General features: G+C 44.8%; 1 protein-coding gene across 3 annotated transcripts in view; it reads right to left on the minus strand.

Moving 5' to 3' along the window:
* The window catches only part of LOC139814922 (sodium channel protein Nach), a 364,065-nt gene that overhangs the window by 693 nt on the left and 342,289 nt on the right, over positions 1-21,083 (minus strand). The gene's annotated exons all lie outside the window — the stretch shown is intronic.

Genomic DNA, 21,083 nt, shown 5'->3' on the forward strand with positions numbered 1-21,083 from the left:
TATCTCGAAAAATATTCGAGATATCAAAAAATATATACAAAAGTTTTATGGTAAAAAGACCTAGCTCTAACCATCCTAAATAACAAAATGTCTGCAATTTTGCCAGCAAGTTGCTGTCAAGTCGAACAATTAAATTGAAGAGTAAACGGAACAAGGTAATTCCTCAATACGTGTGCAAGATACAAACAAGCTATTATTTAAAAGCATGATAACAAATCTGCATAAAATATACTGCATCTAATTGCTTTACTCTTATAGACATATTTGCGCATGCTATACATTTGCTATCATGTTTTCAATAGCAAAGCTAGCCCTCATCTTGCATATGTATTGACAAATTACCTTGTTATTAGTCTTCAAAAGTAAATTAAGGTATTTTAACTAAAATAAGATTACATTAACGTTACCATCAATCCAAAAGTGTGCCACACTTTATAAGAGTGGACTCCATGATACAACTGATACAAGTTGTGCAGTTTCGTGATTTATGTATCCCAGACAGCACAGGATATCCTGTGGATGTCCGTTTTATGTCCACTTTTTCTCGGGATGTCCATGGACCTTATTAAGATATCCATAGGATATATATTTGTGGACATTCTAGGAATATCCCAAAATGAACAAGTTTGTATATCCATATGCTATCCTTCTATACCAACGCCATCTGCATGTAATTCCGATCCCGATCTTTTTCTGTTTCCTTCTATGGCCGGGCAGGCCGGGATCTCACGTCGATCACGTCGAAAATTATACGTTATTTATATCAAAGGTAACACAGGCCGACAAAATTTTGCGAAACTTCAGACCCTGAGACTAGACTATACTTTCCCAAAGGTTTTCGGTCCGCTGAATCCGAATCCGCCAGCGGAATTGCTCCATTACATAAGGTTTTCGAGATATCCTAACCTGAAAGTGTAAAAAGCACAGTTTTTTGCTATATTCAGGGTTATATTAAACCGCGAATTAATTTTTCTCCACAAAACTGGGTGCGGCATCTGAAAGTACTACTCTTCGCCTTCAAAATGCTTTTTGAATTTTTTAGATTATTATTTCTTAACGTCTAAAATAGAATTTTAAGATTTTCAAATTCGCCTTTTTTTGTCAATTAGGCAGACCACAGTTATGTATTCTTATGTTTTTGGAGTAGCTGAATTTGAAATTGCAGTCTGCGCCTTTTACTCTATGTAGTATAGAGTGAATGTTTTTATTCACATGAAGACTTGACATTACTTAAATTTCAACGGACGATATCTCCGAGAAGAAATAAGATATCTGAAAAATTCAAAAAGCATTTTGAAGGCGAAGAGTAGTACTTTCAGATGCCGCACCTAGTTTTGTGGAGAAAAATTAATTCACGGTTTAATATAACCCCGAATATAGCGAAAAACTGTGTTTTTTGCACTTTCAGGTTAGGATATCTCGAAAACCTGATGTGATGGAGCAATTTCGCTGGCGGATTCGGATTCAGCGGACCGAAAACCTTTGGGAAAGTATAATCTGGTCTCAGGGTTTTAAAAATGTCGGCCTGTGATCCTTCTTCTTTTTTTACATCTAAAAATCGTATTGTGTACCATTGGCTCTATTATAATGATATATAAGAGTTAGATATCTTTAACCTATTAAAATTTATATATATGCAGTTTCCACAATCAAGATCGAATAACCTCAATCATGGCATAATTGTTTACACGACCGTTACTTCTGTAGTAACTTACGATAATTTCTCTGCGTAAACGGGGTTTTGTAGTAAATTTATAATTCACTCCAGGTAAATGAGTAAATTACTACAGAAGTGTTGTGAGCGCACAACGAATTAGAGATTAAGTATTGTACTTGGCAACTCCGAGTTGCCTCCTATCGGAAATATGACCCTAGCGACGAAGACGCTGACGCGAAGACCTGCACAAGTTTCGGGAATGACTAAATATGGTCATCCCGGACATCACCTGCCCGTTAGACCTTTGATCGCGGTATCAAAAACGCTGACAACTAAGTCAGCAACACCGAGCGGATAAGCGGATAAAGAGCCCGCCTTTCCGACAAGCGGCGGGCAGTCGTCAGCTAGAAACGATACGGAAACGTGCGTCTATTGTATAAAAGCTTTTCAGTTACGCGAATACCGGAGTTAGAAAAAAAAGGGAACTGTTGTAAAATTGAATAAGGGAAATATATTTCAGTTATTTTACACATTGTGACTCATTTGTTCTCCGACCCGAAATCCTAGAACCTTGTGCCGGTACTGCGGCACAACAGAAGTAACGCCATCACGTTACCTAACCTAACCTAAACGCAGTAAATTTCACAGTTCAGTCAGAAATAATATTTTGTACCACAAAATCTGCGTTGCTCTTTTGCTGAACAACATCAAATATGTAATTAAAACGCATAAGTAGTCTAAATTTGTCTGAAAATGGATTTATATTTGTAAATTATTGTGTGTATTGTCGGTGCTTTATACAGGGTATCTCTAAAGTCTGACCCAGCGCCCTAAATCTCGGAAACGGCTTTAGATATGGAAAAATGTTGTTGCGCCCGAGCCGAGACGCCCGGTAGAAACTCGAAAGGCAGTCGCAAAGCGCTGCCTGACGACGTGCTTGACGACGGGCCTGTCGTTGTTTGTTGACAGATGTCGGCATTCAGATTCTCCGCCGGGCCTTCGAACTGTACTGACGTGTTCACGAGCCACTGTTACATTTGTTCATTAAACCAGTTTTCTTTCATTAGAGAGTCTTTATTCCCGGAAACGGGATAGCGCGCCGCGTTCGCGAGTGGGTGTGTTGTGCGAGAGTGTAGCGAACGCGCGGACGAGCGCAACATTTTGCGGGCTCGTCCGGGATCGAACGGATCGATCGGACGAGCGAGGACTAGACGAGCGACGAGCTACGATTAGACGATCAGAAATTTCCTCATGGCCGCAAGGAAACGACTCCGGGTAGCGACTCCACAGTCGGACGCCGCGGAGATGACGACGGAGGTGGTGACCCTCCAGGCGGTGATTCGCGAGATCCGCGAGATGCGAGAGGAACAAGCGCGGAGGGAGAGGGAGTACGCGGCGACATTTCGACAGCAGGAGGAGGAGCTCCGCCGACTCCGAGGGACAATCTCCGGCAATTCCGAGCTAATATAAGTCCTTCGATTAATAGAGCGTCCGGAGACTCGGGGACGCGAGTTGCGAACGGCACGGGGGCACGGGTCACACGCGAGAGGGACGCGGTCGCGGGCGGCGCGGAAATACGAGGCGCGTACGCGAGTGAGACAGACGCGGTCGCGTGCGGCGTGGAAACGCGGGACGCGAACGCGGGGGAGAGAGCCCCGGTGGCGAGCCGCGCGGAAGTACGGTCTGTGCGCGCGGGTAAAAGTGTCGCGGTCGCGAGTGAGCTTGGATATTAGCTAAAACCCGACACGTTTGACGGGACGGTCTCGTTATATGAATATTTTTCACAATTAAATTTAATCGCGCGGGCGAATCATTGGGATGACGCTACCAAAACGATCGCGTTGGCTTCGAGCCTGAGGGGGAAAGCTCGCTCAGTTTTAGAGACGGTTGAAGACGTCGAACGGCTAGATTTCGCTGAGCTCAAAGCAAAGCTTGAGCTGCGTTTCGGGGAGGGACGACAATCGCAAAATAGCTACGTCGCATTCACGAATTGCAAGCAAAAATTCGGGGAGGATTTGGCCGCTCTTGGTTCCGAAATCGACAGACTGTCGCGCCTGGCGTACCCCGAGTGCCCGTATGAGTTGCGCGATAAGATCGCTTGTGCGCAATTTGTTACAGCCGTCTCATTGTCAGATAATTTCATTAAGCGAGCGCTTCAGATGGAAGGTATAACCTCTCTGAATGCAGCCGTCGAGAGGGCTAAAGCGCTTAAAATCATTCAAGGAGACAATTCGGAGAGATATAGAGAGAATCTTAATAAAAATTTTGCGAAAAAGGGAGTCGGATATGCGGGTGAAAATGAAAAACGCGCTGAAGAAAAGAAAAGTGTAGAGAAAGAGAAAGAGAAGGCGGGGAAGGGCCCGAAGGGGAATTGGCGTGGCAGCAAATTTGGCGCCGGCCGGGGGGAATGTTGGTCTTGCGGTAAGACTGGGCATTTCCGATCAGAATGCCCCAATGAGGAAAACGCGATTTAGTTGAGCTTAGCGGGGTAGGCTCAACTTTTATGGAAAATTCCCCGAAAGTCGGTCGATTTGAGCACTTTAAACTTGATAATAAGAAAAATAAAAATGATTTTTGTTTTGATGGTTTTCTGAATGATAAATGTTGTTCATTTAAGATAGATACGGGCTCCGATGTTTCCATTGTAAATTCCAAAATGATTGATAATAAAGTGGAGAGAATAAAAGTAGAGAGTTGTAATTTGAGATATCCAACTGGAGAAAGGGTTCCTTTAGATTCTAAAGTAAAGGTCAATGTTCAAATTGGTAAACATTCTGTCGAAATTCTTATGTTTGTCGCAGAAATTAGTGATAAATGTCTTTTGGGAAAAGATTTTCTCGAAAAAGTGAATCTGGAAAATATTTTTGAACCTTTCTTTGTTAATCCTGAATTAAATGAGAAAAAGAATCTTAATTGTTCTCGTATTAAAGCCTTTTCCGAGGGGGACTCTTCTATTTTAAAGGAACTTTTTGAAAATAATTCTGGGAGTCTGAATGAGGCCCAGAAGGAAATTTTTGCCGATTTTCTAAAAGATTTCCGGGATGTGTTTTCTGAAACTATTGTTGCAGGGAATTGTGATATTTTTGAGCATGTGATAAATGTGAAAGATTCTTCCCCCATAAAGCAGGTCCCTCGTCGTATTCCTATTCATATGAGGAAGGAAGTTAATAAAATTATTGAGGATATGTGGAAACAAGGGGTAATCGAGGAGTCACAAAGCCCCTGGATCTCGCCTGCAGTTTTGGTTAGAAAAAAAGATGGTACAATTCGATTTTGTGTGGATTATAGGAAGTTGAATTTGGTAACTAAGAAAGACTCCCATCCTTTATCCTCCCAGAATCGATGTGTTTGAGATTCAGTTACCGCTGCGCCGTCCGATCAGATGGCAGCATCGATCGGGTAACGACGCTCGATCATCGCGGCAGCTTGCGCCCGCACGGGCGCGCTCATCGCCACCGTCTTCCTCGCGATCGAGGCAATTGTGCATATGGCCGCGCGGTGACTAGACGCATAACGTGTGCTCTATACGTTTCGATTAGTGACTTTGGTTAATCGTGTACATCGCAGTGCCCACGCTGCTTAGACTTCTCTTTTAGATTGTAATATAGACTGCTCATCAACTCTGGTGCCTCACCAAGACGACTCAAGCTCACACGTGCGCGAGTGCCGACCGCCACGTGTCTCACCGGCTCACGGGCGACTCACCACACTAGAAGGGCAATTCATATAATTGTCGCTCGACTTCAACGATTAGATAAAGACGTCTCATTTGTACACCGCTCATCGATTCTCAGGTCAGACTGTACCAATCTCGATACATTAAAGACGGCTCAGACTGTGGTCTGAGTTACACAAAAAATAAAGTGCATATTCAGTTAACACCTTTCCACGCGCGTCCTTCTCATCCCGCTTCCATCGCCGGGATTAACAGCGATTTCGCGAACATTTGGTCCTTCGAGCCGGATGCGTGGAAATTAAAATGTGTAACTCAGACTCAGATCATGTGAATAGAGCATGCCCTTCACGACATGCCACGTAGACATTATCGCGCGCTTTCGCGAGTGAAGGACAGACATTCTCACGCGCGCTCGCGAGTGTTACGAAAACATGTTCACGCGCTCCCGCGAGTGTAAACAGACATTTTCGCGTGCTCAATATATGACATTGTAGACTCTCGATTCGCGTAGTGTTGTCCTAACGCGTTTCTCGAACGTTCTCGCCTCTTGCAGTGTTTCTCATACGTGTCTCGACGATTCTCAGGTCTCTCATCGAGCACAGCTCATTGACGTCTCATCATGCCGGATCCCGCCAAAGCCGCGACGGGCGGCCAGACCCCGCCATTGCTCGTGCTGCCGGACGACAAGCGCACTTCAGATCGCAATGCCTCACCGGTGCGTTTGTCTGCTGAACTCACCTTAAAAGTGAGGACTCAAATGAACCGCATCGCGACAGTGCGGAAAATCGGCGCGACGTTACCATCGTCGGTAGAGGACACGTCTGTAGATGAGGTTTTACAGATCTCGATTCAACTCGAGGAGGTGCACAAAGCGTTCCTCAAGGAACACGCATACTTCGAGGTCTCATGGCCGGCGGCGCTCATCGAACATGAATATTTCTCCAACGACGCCTTCGCCGTGGAGGCGGAGGAGTGCATGACGGCTCGTCGCGCTCTGGCAAAGCTCAAGGGCGCGTTGGCGGAAAAGATCGCTCCGACGACGGTTCCTGTAGCGGCTCAGCCCTCACAATCTCAGCAGAGATTGCCGGATATTAGCATCCCGTCCTTCAAAGGTGTGTACGAGGCATGGCCTACGTATCGCGATCTCTTCAAGGCGGTGATTTATGACAGCCAACGGCTCACCGACGTGGAGAAACTCCACTATCTGCGGCTCTCACTGGAAGGCCCACCGGCTCAGCTCATTTCCGGTTTTCCGCTCACCGGCGACTCGCTCAAACCATCATGGGAAATGCTCGTCGATCGCTACGAGAACAAGCGGCTGCTCATTCAATCATATCTGGACCAGCTCTTCGCCAGCTCAACACCGGTGCAAAAGAACGCCAAGGCACTGGACAAGCTGCTCAACACGTTCAAGGAGGCCATCAAAGGCCTACAATCCTTGGGCGTCTCGCAGGATCTGGGCGATTGCGTCTTGGTGTATCAGTTGTCCAGGCAGCTGGATCGCCAAACCAAAGAGCAGTGGGAGACGTCGTTGGGCGTCGCGCGCGAGTACCCGCGATTTGAGAAACTCGAGCAATTCCTCACAACGCGAGCTAGGGCACTCGAGAGAGTCGAGTCAACGGCCAGCTCAGCAAGCTCGGCAGGGACTGCTCCAGCAACGCGGCGCTCCTCGACGGTTCATCATGCGGCAGCTCAACCGGCACGCACCAACACATCAGACGGCTCAACGGAGTACCCGTGCGACTGCTGTAACGGCACGCACTTCGTGGTGACGTGCCCGAAGTTCAGAGAAACTCTCACCGGGCGATCGACAGAAGCTAGCCATCTCACGGAGGCTGTGCTTCAACTGCCTCGGCCGTCACAACGTTCGCTCATGCAAGAGCTCACGGGGGTGCAAGAAGTGCACCCACCGACATCATACGATGCTGCATGAGGCACATCAGAGCGACTCATCCTCGAAGCCAACCACCAGCTCAGCCTCAGCATCTCAATAGGACAACGGTGCAATCGTCGCTCGCTCATCTTTGGCTCGCTCATCATACTCAACGTTACTCGCTACGGCCCTGGCTCAGATCAGCTCATCGGTTAATACTCAGCACGTACGGCTTCTCATCGATACAGGTTCTGAACTTACCTTTGTCTCAGAATCGCTCATCCGCCAGCTCAACATTCCTCGTCATCATTCTGTCATTCTCATCACCGGAATTGGTGGCAGAAAGGCCACGCAAACTCGAGGAGTTGCACTCCTCAAGCTCCGCTCACTTCGCTCACGATCAGACGTCATCATTCAAGCTCACATTTTGCAGACGTTAACAAACATACTGCCATCATTCAACGCTGCACCACAGGAATGGCCGCATCTCTCCAAGTTAGCCTTGGCTGACCCAGATTTTCTGACACCACGGCCAGTGGATATCATTATTGGAGCTGACTCATATGGGCAGATCATCAAGCCCAACATCATCAAGCAAGACACATTGATGCCAATTGCGCAGCTCTCAATTTTTGGATGGCTCGTTCTCGGACCTGTCGACACATCATCATCAGCATCTACTGCAGTGCATCATGCATCGATTCAGGAGAGGGAAGATGCTCTTTATGAGTTACTGTCGAGATTTTGGACACAGGAAGAAGTGCCTGCGAGCAACAATCCTGAGCTTACTCCTGACGAGCAAAGATGTGAAGAACATTTCAAGAGTACTGTCTCACGGGATTCGACAGGTCGATACACAGTTCGACTCCCACTAAAATCATCACCTGATACTCTTGGCGACTCGTATCTCACTGCGCATCGATGCTTGCAAAGTTTACAACGGAGATTCTCCCGAGATGACAACTACCGACGCCTGTATCATCAATTCATGACAGAATATCGAGATCTCAACCACATGAAGAAGGCTTCACCCGTCTCCAGTCAGCAAACGCAATATTATTTGCCACATCACGGAGTGCTCAAACCAGACAGTGCAACCACGAAATTACGAGTGGTATTCAATGGCTCGAGCGCATCCACATCTGGCCGCTCACTTAATGATATCATGCACACAGGAGCCAAGTTGCACTTAGACGTCACCAATGTCTTGCTCTGGATTCGACAATTTCGACACCTAGTTGCCACGGACATCACCAAGATGTATAGACAGATCAACGTGCATGATGATGACTGGAATTTACAACGGATTCTCTGGCTCGACGAACTGCTCAACGAAGTGGCATATTATCTAACCACGGTCACGTATGGCACCAAGGCTGCCCCGTTCTTGGCAGTACGAACGCTGCTGCAACTGGTGAAGGACGAAGGCCATAATTTTCCTCTTGCAGTGCCGTCCATCCTTCAAGGTCGATACGTCGACGATAGCTTTGGAGGCGCTGACACTGTCCAACAGTTAATCAAAATTGCATTGCAGCTGAAGAACTTGTGCATGACGGGCGGCTTTCCATTGGCCAAGTGGCACGCGACTCATCCAGACGTGCTCACTGCTGTTCAAGCAGAGAAAGACCAGGGCTCACAAATTACATTCGACGATTGCGCAACCAAGATACTCGGATTACGATGGCTTCCTCAAGAAGATTCATTCGCATTCGCAACACGGATCTCGTCGCATACCGATCATCTCACCAAACGCCTCGTTTTGTCTGAAGTGGCTCAGATATTCGATCCACTAGGCTTTGCATCACTAGTCGTGATCAAGGCGAAGATGCTCTTGCAGGAGCTTTGGCTTCACAAGCTCCAATGGGATGAACCACTGCCATCCCAGCTCTCATCACGGTGGCTCATCATCAGAAAGGAACTCACCAGCTTGCGCAAGATCTCAATACCTCGGTGGTATAACACATGGAGTACATCGACAGTGGAATTTCACGGCTTTTCTGATGCTTCTCAACTGGCAATGGCTGCAGTCGTATTTATCACCGTCCACGGCTCAACTGGTACCACGATCTCATTGGTGTGCTCCAAAACAAAGGTAGCACCGCTCAAGCGGCTCACCATCCCGAGACTTGAACTCACCGCAGCTCTGCTGCTCTCAAGACTCATGCAATACGTTCAAGCCACATTGAAGTTGAACGTCACAGCAACTCACCTGTGGACGGACTCTGTTGTGACACTCACGTGGATCAAATCTCATGCATCGCGCTGGAAAGATTTCGTGAGAAATCGGGTCTCTCAAATTCAAGAGCTCACCGCGAACGCACATTGGAAATACGTACCAGGTACGTCCAACCCAGCCGACTGCGCCTCACGAAGATTAAACACTGCTCAACTCCAAAGCCACTCATTATGGTGGACGGGCCACCGTGGATACTCACCCCAGAAGCTTGGCCATCTCAACCCGCGCTTTCGGACGAGTTGAGCACGCATGAGGCTCGTCCTGGCATTGCGCTACATGCGGCCGCATCTCAACCGGATTATCACTGGGACCTGATATATAGGTACTCAACACTCAACAAGTTATTGAAAATAACAGCTCTTTGTTTCAGGTTCATATCGCTTCTGGAAAAGCGCCGACGCAGGCCACTCGACTTACACTCAGCTTTGGACGAGGCCAGATTTTTCTGGATTAAGGCTACTCAAGCGGCATACTTCACGCACGAGATCAAGATGCTCATGGCCAACTCGAGACTACCAACTGCTCACGCATTCAGCCGATTGACTGCGTATCTAGACGCTCAAGGGATTATCCGAGTTGGCGGCCGCCTCAACCAATCAGCACTCGCTCAAGACAGCAAACATCAGGCGATTTTGCCTCGCCACTCCCGGCTCTCAACCTTGATCATTTCACACGCCCATCTGCGTACCCTGCATGGAGGAACTCAATTGACATTGGCTCATATTAGGCAAAGTTACTGGATTATCGGCGGACGGGCTCCGGTGAAGTCGCATATTTTGCGGTGTGTCGTGTGTGCTCGGCAGAGGGGGATTCGTGCTCATCAACTGATGGTCCAACTACCTCTCTCTCGGGTTACGCCGTCACGTCCGTTTACTCACACAGGAGTTGACTATGCCGGACCGCTCACCATCAAAACATGGAAAGGACGAGGTGCGAAAACATACAAAGGATGGATCTGTGTGTTCGTCTGCTTCTCCACCTCCGCAATTCACCTCGAAGTAGTCAGTGACTACTCATCGGAAGGATTCATAGCAGCCTTCCGAAGATTCGCAGCCAGGAAGGGAATTGCTCAGACCATATACTCGGATTGTGGGACAACATTCATTGGAGCAGACGCCGCGCTCAAGAAAATGTTCATCCAGAGCTCACAAGAACATCAACGGATCGCTCAAATTTTACACCAGGATTGCACCAGATGGGAGTTCAACCCACCAGGCGCTCCACACATGGGGGGCAAGTGGGAGGCGGTGGTGAAATCCGTCAAGTTTCATCTGAGACGGACTATCGGGGAGACTCTACTCACGACGGAAGAACTCACGACGTTGCTTACGCAAATCGAGGCCATTCTCAACTCGCGGCCTTTAGAACCGCTGAGTGACGACCCGGAAGACGTCTCAGCGCTCACACCAGGTCATTTCCTCATTGGAGGTCCACTCACTACCATACCCGAGCCATCTCTGATTGACCTAACAACCTCACGACTATCTCGATGGCAGCTCATCCAGCAGCGTGTTCAACATTTTTGGGCACAATGGTCGACTCATTATCTGCAACGCCAGCAGGCGATATCGAAGTGGCATCATCCTAACAACAACATCAAGATGGGTTCCATCGTGCTGCTCACCGACGAACGATCTCCACCGTGCAAATGGCCACTCGCCAGAGTAACAGCTTTGCACCCCGGCAAGGACGGACTCACCAGGGTGGTTACCCTCAAGACGGCCACCACGACGCTTACTCGGCCAAGCGCCAAGCTTGCCATATTACCCATCAACCAGCTAACGGATCAAGAGTAAGGAATCATCAACAAGATTGCTGATGGCGGGCGGAATGACGCTTACTCGGCCAAGCGCCAAGCTTGCCATATTACCCATTAACCAGCTAACGGATCAAGAGTAAGGAATCATCAACAAGATTGCTGATGGCGGGCGGAATGTTTGAGATTCAGTTACCGCTGCGCCGTCCGATCAGATGGCAGCATCGATCGGGTAACGACGCTCGATCATCGCGGCAGCTTGCGCCCGCACGGGCGCGCTCATCGCCACCGTCTTCCTCGCGATCGAGGCAATTGTGCATATGGCCGCGCGGTGACTAGACGCATAACGTGTGCTCTATACGTTTCGATTAGTGACTTTGGTTAATCGTGTACATCGCAGTGCCCACGCTGCTTAGACTTCTCTTTTAGATTGTAATATAGACTGCTCATCAACTCTGGTGCCTCACCAAGACGACTCAAGCTCACACGTGCGCGAGTGCCGATCGCCACGTGTCTCACCGGCTCACGGGCGACTCACCACACTAGAAGGGCAATTCATATAATTGTCGCTCGACTTCAACGATTAGATAAAGACGTCTCATTTGTACACCGCTCATCGATTCTCAGGTCAGACTGTACCAATCTCGATACATTAAAGACGGCTCAGACTGTGGTCTGAGTTACACAAAAAATAAAGTGCATATTCAGTTAACACCTTTCCACGCGCGTCCTTCTCATCCCGCTTCCATCGCCGGGATTAACAGCGATTTCGCGAACACGATGATATTCTCGATCAACTGTCAGGTAACATTTGGTTCTGTACTTTAGATTTAAAGAGCGGGTATTGGCAAATAAAGATTCGTTCCGAAGACAAAGAGAAAACTGCGTTCTCTATTGGAAACGGGTTGTGGCAGTTTACCGTCATGCCCTTTGGTCTCTGCAATGCCCCTGCTACATTTCAACGTCTAATGGAGAGAGTTTTAAAAGATTTGTTATCAAAAATTTGCCTAGTTTATCTTGATGATGTAATAATCTTTGGAAAAAGTTTTTCTGAAATGATGGAGAATTTGAAAACAGTGCTTTTACGCCTATCTACTATCTAGCGAAACCACTGCCAAGGGAACGGGTTTGGAAAAATTAGCGGGGAAAGAAGACCCTGTTGAGCTTGACTCTAGTCTGGCACTGTAAGGAAAGTGAATTTAAAAATTAATCCAAAGAAATGTACTCTTTTTGGAAGGAATGTTAAATATTTGGGGCATGTAGTTTCAGCAGAGGGCATAGCCACAGACCCCGAAAAGATATCTGCGGTCAGTGATTGGTCGGTTCCGCATACCAAATCACAATTGCGAAGTTTCTTGGGGTTCTGTTCGTACTATCGAAAATTTATTAAAGGATTTTCTTCTTTGGCGAAACCACTTTACTCTCTCACGGGGAATCAATTTAAATTTATTTGGGGGAAGGAATGTCAAAAAACTTTTTCTTCATACCTCGGTCGAAAGTACGTACTTTCGTCCCTAATAGCAGGGACGAAAGTTTAACATTTACTCCCTGTGAGAAGTACACGCGCGCTCTCTATACGGCGGTAACACGAACCGGATAGGAACTTTGAGATTACGTTCCAGTACCTCTCGAAGCGTAGGCTCGAGGCGTCAGTTGCCTTTGCAGGTTAGGTTTTCGCCGGCTTGTAGGCTCGAGGGAACGGTGCCGGCACGTGCCGGGCTTCCCGACGATCCGCGTCTCGTTCCCCGGCCGGAAGACGCGATCCCGACGACGGACGGCTTATCGATCGTCCTGGCGTGCGAATCCGCGCGACACACGTGCACACACATACCAACGGTCACCCCGTTGGCACGCACGTGAATTTATTTTTACAAAATATGACAAGACTTGACTCTTCGAATGTATTTGATGCCTGCCCCCCCGACCAGCAGCACTCGCTTCGCTCGTGCCGCAAATGTCGGGGGCAGGCATCAAAAACATGCTTATTAACATTTAAAGTTAAAAAAAGTAAAATTAATAACGTACTTTCGACCGGCTATGAAGAAAAATCGTATACACTACGCGGGCCAAAAGTTGAAATCTCGGTCCTGCTCGTCATGATGCCCTCGGCTTCGCCTCGGGGCATCATGACGCGCAGGGCCGAAAATTCAACTTTCGGCCCTTGTAGTGTAATATACTATTGAAGAATTAAAGTGGGTCTTATCTTCCCCTCCGGTGCTTTCTTTTCCCAAAGGGGAGGGGGAATTTATTTTGGATACCGATGCTTCGAATATCGGTATTGGCGCGGTTTTGTCGCAAAAACAGAAGGGGGAGGAGAGAGTCATAGCTTATTTTAGTCGGGTTCTCAATAAGGCCGAGAGAAACTATTGTGTTACTCGCCGGGAACTCTTGGCGGTAGTAGACTCTATAAAATTTTTTCGCCATTACCTTTTGGGACGGAAGTTTGTGATTCGCACAGATCACGTTTCATTGAAGTGGCTTATGTCCTTCAAGGATTTAGAGGGACAGCTGGCGCGATGGCTGGAAAGACTTCAAGAATATGAATTTGACATTGTCCATCGAAAGGGGCAATCTCATAAGAATGCTGATGGATTGTCCAGACGTCAATGTGAAAAGTTCGATTGTAGATATTGTGCCGGAATTGAGAAAAGGGCAACTGAAGAACGGAATGGAACAATTGCTCGTTTGATTTTTCAGGGAGAAAGTTTGGAAACTTGGCGTAAGGAACAAAGAGAGGATGCGGGAGTGGCATTCATCCTACGGGGAAAGGAAGCTGGGGTCCATCCTCCACGTTCTGAAATCCCTGCCAGGGAAGTTTCCGCCCAAATTTATTGGTCGCACTGAGATGCGCTGGTTTTGAGCGATGGAGTCCTGTACAAAAGGTGGGAAGCTCCAAGTTTGAAAACAAGCTTTCTTCAGCTTGTTGCTCCCCGAAGCCGGGTTAAAGAGATTCTGGAAGAAGCCCATGACTCTTCTTCGGGCGGACATTTTGGAGTCAACAAAACTCTGGAAAAGATTCGCAAGCGTTTTTACTGGGCAACTTGTAAACGGGATGTTGAGGACTGGTGCAGAACTTGCAAGGTCTGCGTTTCTAAGAGGGGTCCCTCTGGGAAAGGGAAATCCCCTTTACAAGTCTATAATGTTGGGTCACCGTTTGAGAGGTTACAAATGGATATTCTCGGTCCCCTTCCTACAAGCAATTCTGGGAATAAATATCTCCTTGTCATCGTGGATTGCTTCACCAAATGGGTGGAAGCATTTCCTCTGAAAAATATAAGAGCTAAGACTGTGGCGGAGGTCTTCGCCAATCAAGTTGTATCAAGATATGGGGTTCCTTTGGAGGTGCATACGGATCAAGGGAGAAACTTCGAACCGAAGTTGTTCGCAGAATTAATGAATCTTCTTGGAATCAAGAAAACGAGAACTATTCCCTTGCATCCTCAGTCAAACGGTCTGGTGGAGCGACAACATCAAACGATTATTAATTATCTGGCGAAATTTGTTTCCGAAGGTCAAAAGGATTGGGATCGATGAGTACCTATGTTCTTGTTGGCTTATAGGTCATCGAAACATGAGACGACTGGCGCTACTCCTGCGGAATTATGTTTTGCTCGTGATTTAAGATTACCTTTAGATTTGTTACAGGGAGGTCCTCCAAGGCTTCATGAAGGAGAGGGGCGGACGGAGGAGAGCTTTGTTAGAAATCTGAAAAAGAAGTTTGAGGAGATCCATTCTGGAGTGAAAGAGCGAATAGTTGCTAAATCTTCCCGGGTGAAGGCCTGGTATGATCGTGGAGCTAGGCGTATTCTTTTTCAGGAAGGGCAGAAGGTTTGGTTCTACAATCCTCGTAGAGCTAAAGGAAAAGCTCCGAAATTGCAGAGCAACTGGGAGGGGCCCTATTGCATAATAAAAAAATTGAGCGATGTGGTGTATTGCATCCAGAAGTCACCCAGGCATAGAAAAAAAATTGTTCATTCGGATAGGCTAGCTTTGTATTCTGAAAGGAAGTTAGAGGAGGAAAGGCTAGAGTAGAACGGAGCCCGGATCATTAATAAGTTTTGTAGCGAACAAATTTTGAATAAAATGTTTGTGAAAAAGTCTTAAATGTTTAATTTTTGTAATTTTTAACAGTTATTATGTTCTGTTTTTGTGCGTGACTGTTTGTTTTTAGAGAAAAATGGTGGTACGCGAAGGAAGGTCCTTGGACGTTAGATTCTACGGCAGGACATCGCTTGGACTCCCGATCGAAGAGGACCGTCCGCCCACAGTATTTGACCCGTGGTTTTCCTGTGGGCCATAGGGCTAATGCCGGGCGGGGACTTGGGGAGCCCTGCGGGGCGTTGGGTTCACGGGAAGTTTCCCCCCCCCCCTTGTCCGAAGACTTCGTGGGAGAGCGTTGGGGCGGCCGTCAAGAGGAGTACGTCAAGTCGGAAAACCGGAGCTCGAGGATGAGACGGGGTGAACGGCCCTTCCTGAAGTCGGCTTAGGAGAGTCTGGCCAGCTTTCCCTGGAGGCCAATCGCGGGGAGGAGAGCGAGGAAGCTTAGTCCCCTTGCTCGTCTGGGCGCTGCCCTCCAGGAGATTGTCGGGACGACAATCTAAGAAGAGGGGGGCAGTGTTGCGCCCGAGCCGAGACGCCCGGTGGAAACCCGGAAGGCAGTCGCAAAGCGCTGCCTGACGACGTGCTTGACGACGGGCCTGTCGTTGTTTGTTGACAAATGTCGGCATTCAGATTCTCCGCCGGGCCTTCGAACTGTACTGACGTGTTCACGAGCCACTGTTACATTTGTTCATTAAACCAGTTTTCTTTCATTAGAGAGTCTTTATTCCTGGAAACGGGATAGCGCGCCGCGTTCGCGAGTGAGTGTGTTGTGCGAGAGTGTAGCGAACGCGCGGACGAGTGCAACAATGTTTCAGATAAAAGTTATAGGATATAAAGGAAGGCAGACGATGAAAATATGGACTTGATCTCAAATGACGTTTTCCAGGCCAAGTCAATGTGATTAAAGTTTTTTTTAAATAAAACCCCCATTTTTTATTACATATTCTTGTAGCCCTTGTCAAGACGTTTTCAAAACACTATAATGAAGCTCTCTTTCATTAAGGACTTTCTGAGATATTTTAAATTTTGTTATGCTACTTTTAATATAAAATATGAAATATCTCGTAAAATATTAATTTTTCGATGATTTTATCTTAATACTTTTTTACGTAGAATAATGAAAAAAATTGAATAATAATATTAATTTTCACATTTTGCAATATTGCAAAATTAAATATGTTTCTACAAAATACAATCAAATAATTTTTTTACAAAAATCGATTTTTTTTATTATTCTGCGTACAAAAATATAAAGGGTAATTGTTTACAATAACTAACACAGCTCGGATTACTTTGATCTTGACATATGTTGTCAAGGTCACCCTCCTGAGTGACCTTTAGAAGGTTTTAGTCGGCGGTTTGGAAAAAGTTTGGAAAATATAGCAGCTATTTTGAGTATTGAAAGGCATAAACGACTAATATTACGTTTTTTTTTTAAAGCATAGAATACTTTATTTTGCGAGAAAGTCGCTGCTTTACCAAAACACAACATTTAAAGCAGTAAATTGTTGATAAATTAAAGTCTTTTTGTTAATGCAGTGAATACTTTATTTCGCGAGAAAGTCGCTGTTTTACCAAAATACAACATTTAAAGCAGTAAATTGTTGATAAATTGAAGTCTTTTTGTTAAAGCAGAGAATACTTACATATGTTAGATGACGCACTTTAAAAGTATTTAAGTGTTTAAATCTAAGCGTTTACGTGCGTCACAATAACTGTCACATTAATCCTTATAATCGTTAAGCGACTCAAGTATAACGCGACTATCGGGACTTAATAAGTAACTGGGACAATTGTTAACTTGACACAAGAAATATATTTCAATTAGTTCATTAAACACAGTGCGACGAGTTAATTCTTTCTCCGACCCGGAATTCCCGAATCCTGTGCCGACCCTGAGCTGCAATTCCCGATTACGACACAACACTATTGTATCAAGTAGAAAATGATTGCCATTTGTTTGATGACAATGCTTTAGGAATATTTGTTCACTTATTGCCAGTTTTAATTTATATACAATTAAATATGGACAAAAATGCAGCAAACAAAAAGCAACTCTATTTACAATTATATGACTCATATTTGTAATGGCATGCTCTATTATCTGGGCATATTAATAATATTTTAAAGAAATAATTTGTGAACAAAATTTTTTAATTCCTTAACGTACCTAATATATTTTTTAAATTACACGGGAATCTCGCAAACTTGAAAATATGATAAAACGTTATACACACATAGGGGGAAAGAGGGGAGCGGGGATAAATAAATTTATAGATAATTGCTCGCCCAGACGGTAACTCATTGGCGGCGCACGCATCGATCGATCGCTCTAAGACTCATACTGATAGACAATCGATAGACAATCGATTGATCGCTGTACCATTATGCTTTTGTGAGGCGCACGGGCTCTCTACATTCCATTTACCACGAGCCGCGAGCACTTTTGTATTACATTCATTCTCATTCTTACTGTGTCTTTGTAAAGAGAGCCGTCGCCGACCGAATAGCAATAAGTCTTTTTTTTCTTTATACGCAAACCGGCCGTATTTTTTTTTTCATGAATAAATTTATAAATTTTTATTATCACAAACGAGTATGGCTACAATACCACATTATTGCTAAAATCCTGGATCAACACCACACTCAAGATTAATTCACTAAAACACCGACTGACGTTCTTACTCCGATGTAGAAGAGACGACGTCGTACCTCCACATATATAACCTACGACACAATATAGTCTTTCAAAGTAATTCTGTTAACCGTAAGTACGATATTTTAAAAAAACATTTTCAACGTAATATTCTTAACCTTGAAATCAAAGACATTAATTATGATATGAAGTTTTCGCGATCTAGTGTCACTAAGATTGAAGATACATTGGCTTCTATTTTACCAAATGATTTAATCAATGATTTTTATAGTTTTAACTCCCACAGAATTAATCGACAAAACAATGTAACTAAATCTAGATTAAGAAACAAGTTTGACACACTATGAATAAACAAAGCATTGCTTACAAAGCTTTGTTGAACACAGATCGCAGTAAATGGATTATTAACGCGAGCCAAAAATCGATACCCGACAACATAATCAATTTTTTAAGTTTAGGTGGAAATTTCGCTTTACCTATTAACTCGAAAGATAGAAATGATCGTTTACGTTCCACCCTCGACATAATTAAAAACTTCGAGTGCAATTCTTACAAAATTTCAGATAATGTTGTCATGAAACACGCCGCTTAGTCACGAACTCACTTCATAAATTTCTTAGCAAGAATACACATATTAACCGTATTGACACGTATTTCACAAGTGAATTTAAGAAATATAAAAACTTCTTACGCGAAAATAATGATGTCCTCGTCACCAAAGCAGATAAAGGTCAAGTAACCGTCATCTTAGATAAGATATCATACTTAAATCAAATGACGGAAATGCTCAACGACCAAAATACATACAAAAAAGTAAATAAAGATCCAATCAAAAAAATTACATTTAAAATTCATGACTTGGTTAAATCTTAGTGTGACAAGGGCATCATTACTGACAGTATGTACCACCGACTGAATTGTACGAATGGTAATCTCCCGAGATGCTATGGGCTGCCGAAAGTGCATAAACCTGGCCTCCCGTTACGCATTATTGTCTCGGCGTTGAGAAGTCCGCTACACAACGTAGCAAAGCTCTTACAAGTAGTTTTACACTCATCTATTCCAAAACCAAAGTCGCATGTAAAAGATAGCTGGTCTTTCGTTAATTTTATTAATAACAGACAGATAAAGGAGGATGAAATACTCATTTCACTTGACGTTACTGCACTTTTCACGAACATTCCAAAAGATTTGGTACTTAAGGGAATAAAGAAAAGGTGGAGTCACATTTCGAAAAAAACAGACCTGAATACAACAATTTTTATATGCTATTGACTTGATTCTATCCTCCACCAGCTTCAGTTTCAACGGTGCGATTTATGAGCAGATTTTCGGCAGCCCCATGGGGTCTCCTTTGTCTCCAGATGTCTCCGACATTGTAATGGATGATCTGGAGACGCACTGCTTGAACGTGCTAGATTTCGATATCCCGATTTTTGTCAGATATGTTGATGACATCTTTGCTGTTGTCCCTAAACCTAAAGTTGACGTAATACTAAGAGCATTTAATGACTATCATCCCAGATTGAAATTCACATATGAAACGGAAAAGGACGGGGCACTTAACTTTCTTGACACAACGGTGATCCGAAATGGCAATACTTTGATAACGAACTGGTACAGGAAACCTACATTTTCTGGACGGTATACAAACTTTTATTCGAATTACCCGTTAAAATACAAAATAAACACTATCACTAGCTTAGTTGACCGCGCTATTATACTCTCTGACAAAAAATTCCATAACTCTAACATCAAAATTGTTAAAGATATCTTGACTAACAACTGCTTTCCAAAATCAATCATAAATAAATACATTGCCAAAAGATTAAATCAACTTAAAACACGAAATACATCTACCGAGGACAGTAAAATAATTTTTGATCCAAAGAATAGTATACCGTTACCATATGTGAAAAATCTGAGTGAGTCTATAAGTCGAGATCTAAAAAAAGTCAATATTAGTACTTTATATACGGTTCCTAAAAAACTCGACTGCATAATAAAAAGAGGGAAAGACAGGATAGATGATCTTAATCAAACGGAATTAGTTTATAAAATAAACTGCAAAGATTGTAATGTTGCGTACATCGGGCAAACGAAACGGCATTTATGTACGCGTCTCAGGGAGCACCAGAATGATATAAAGAAGAACGTCAGTAATCATTCCGTGGTTAGTTGTCACAGAATGTCATATGGACACGACTTTGACTGGAATAAACCAGTAATCTTACATAAGGAGAAACAGACTAAGAAGAGGGAAATAGCAGAAATGTTTTTTATAAAAAAATTCAACGATAATATAAATTTACAAAGAGACACAGAGAAGCTCAACGCTCTCTACGAACGTATTATAAAAGAGACATAATTTCCTACTTCTTACTCTGTTCCCCCCTCTTGATCGCTTTGAGCGGTACTGTTTTGTTGTTATCCGTGTCCGCACATTAACAGTAACATCGCCGACTCGACAAGTTCTTTACGAACGATCGAATATGCCGTGTCAACGGTCTTCTATATATTTTAATTATCAACGAACAAATTATGTAAGCACTTTATTTTTATTAATTGTGAACTATATATGTTACATGTCGTAATACTTTTTATCATTAGTTTTTAGATGTGGCGTAGCAGGCATTATGCCTAACTAATTAATAGTTTGTACTCGTAACGCTTGAAAAGGACCTAAACCCGAGGTCGAAACGTAGCGTGCTATTTAATAAAGTTGGCCAGTTGAGTCGAATAAAATACACCTAAGCTGGATTATAAATTTTTAGTTGCGGCCAAAAGCGATAGTAAAGAATAGACATCCCTTGCATGTAGATTGATTGATTGATTGATTAAGCTTATGTTAGAAAATAAGTTTGATAATTGCGCGCTTCTGTTCGGTGAATCCGCGAGCCGACCGACGGTGCCATCTGCACGACCGATACTTGCGGCGCTGCGCGACCGATCGGACCTTCCGGCTCAGGCAGCGCTCTCGCGCCTCGTGGTCGCGCGCTCTCGCCACTCGCCTTCCGCCCTCAGCCAAGAGCACAGTGTACTTGTAACGTAATAAACGTTTGCATTCACAATCGGCATTACTCATACACGATCCCATCCTACTCAAACAGGTTATGGGCCCAGTCCAC

This window comes from Temnothorax longispinosus, chromosome 6, assembly GCF_030848805.1.
Source record: "Temnothorax longispinosus isolate EJ_2023e chromosome 6, Tlon_JGU_v1, whole genome shotgun sequence".
Taxonomy (NCBI): domain Eukaryota; kingdom Metazoa; phylum Arthropoda; class Insecta; order Hymenoptera; family Formicidae; genus Temnothorax; species Temnothorax longispinosus.